The sequence below is a fragment of the Coturnix japonica genome, chromosome W, assembly GCF_054131305.1.
Source record: "Coturnix japonica strain WE chromosome W, WE-NBRP24, whole genome shotgun sequence".
NCBI lineage: Eukaryota > Metazoa > Chordata > Aves > Galliformes > Phasianidae > Coturnix > Coturnix japonica.
This window is the reverse complement of record NC_140701.1, coordinates 13,199,539-13,201,369: the sequence shown is the minus strand read 5'-3', so window position 1 is coordinate 13,201,369 and position 1,831 is coordinate 13,199,539. Positions and strand designations below refer to the sequence as shown.

Here is a 1,831-nt window from a genome sequence, read left to right as displayed (position 1 = left end):
TTCATATGTTTGTTTTGCTTTAATTTGCAACAAAGAGATGCTAAATGCATCCAAAATACATTTCAATATGAAATCAAATAATTGGGATACTGGTAATGACTAAAGTTTCCTTAGTTCCTCTTCGCAGTCCACAAAAGGGAAAGCACGGCCATGCCTGAAAACAAGACCACGCAGTGTGTGTCCTTTGGTGCACCTCAGAGGAAGCATTCCAGGCGATTCTGCTGTCCTTTGTGCCTTCCTGCTCAAGCCCTTATCGCTTCTTTTTGCTTTCTTTCTTGGCTTTCTTGCTCAGCTGAGCAGCACTTGCCTTGGGTTTCTTCACCGTCTCTCAAGTCTGAGACTCAAAACCCCCTAAGTCCTACAAGAAGCAATTGGGAAACAGTTAGGGAGCTTTCTAACAACTGGCTGACAGCTGCTTTGAGAGCTCAAGTCACCTGACCGAGCAGCTTTGGGGGTCAGCACTGGAAATTGCCTTCCTGACCTCAGGGCACATTAGAAACTCCACCTTTGTCTAGTTCCCAAAAAACCCATGCAAACCAGAGCCTAAAGTCCTCTCTTGCAAGGCGGTCCATGCTGGGAGGGTGGACCCTCTGCCTGGCAGCTCACAGGGCTCAGCAGCAGCTGCAGGATAGGATGAGCTGGCACCTCAAGGCTGCTGGCGTGCAGAAGGAAGGACAGAACCAAGTGCGGCACTCTCAGCAGTGCCGGGGCACACTGCCATAGGCAACAGCTACAGACAGTTCCCTCCCAGCTGACTGCCTGAGCATTCCTATTAATCTCACACAGCGCTACTTACTGCCTTTGGGGACTTGGAAACTGGCAGGATGATGGCCAGCACACACAGGAGCTGGAAAAGGGCTCCAAACAAGAGTCCATAGCGCAGCACGTTCTCCATTAGGGTGGGCTCAGGGATCTCAGGTGATGAGAAATGCAGTTCAGCAGCCATAGAGCAGACAGCTGCTGCTCCACTGCTCTCACAGAGGCTGCCTGCTGTGAGGGGGGGAAAAATGGCATCGTTAGTGTCAGGCACTGCAATGGGGTTACTTCCTGCTAGCAAACATTTCCAGGCTGACTTAGAGAGTTGCTGGGATGATATCCAGGGCCTACTGACTCGCGAACAAAGAGGGACATCAAAGTTGCATTTCAGTTGCCTTTGTCCACCTGCCTAGGAAAAGACCCCTCAGCCTTCAGTACTGCTGCACTTGCAGGTGGGGGGAAGATAAGCAAGAGAGGACGGGTGGATGTCAAATAAGGGAAGAGCTTAACAGACAAGAATAAACCTATCCCTGAGCTCCATTACACATGCGTGACCACTGCCTTATTAATATTAATACCAGTATTATTCACAGAATTAAAGTTTCCCATGTTCACGTACCTGGTTGTGGACGTGTTTGCTGTCTTGCTGCTGCTGTGCTCTACAACGCCAGCCACAGAAATAAAGCGTGAAGAAAGCTGATCTGTTGAAGACAGAGGAGTGAGCTGTGCTTAACCAACACTGCTTCAGAGCACGCTTACAGTAAGGCACACCTACCTTACAATGGCCACGCAGGAAGCTCCAGACACAGCTCCGGACTGTTTCCATGAAGCCCAATTGCATTTCACAGCCACTCACGCTCTGTAGCTCGACAATCTGCAACAGAAAAGTCACAAGATGCAAATCCCATCCCTCAGAGATGTCACAGACCTCCCCACTCATGGAGCAGTACTCATGTCATTGGGTGAGAAAGCAGACGTGTGCTTACCGAGTGAGCACTGTTTGCTGCCAGTTGCTGGTAGGACCCCACCTAACTCTAAGTAGGAACAGTAACCTACGCCTAACTCTAAAGCAGGA

At 49.9% G+C, this 1,831-nt stretch overlaps 1 pseudogene; it reads right to left on the bottom strand.

The window, feature by feature from the left end:
• Positions 1-250: 250 nt before the first annotated feature.
• Positions 251-946, bottom strand: LOC146754531 (protein MANBAL-like; annotated as a pseudogene).
• Between the last annotated feature and the right edge of the window lie 885 nt (positions 947-1,831).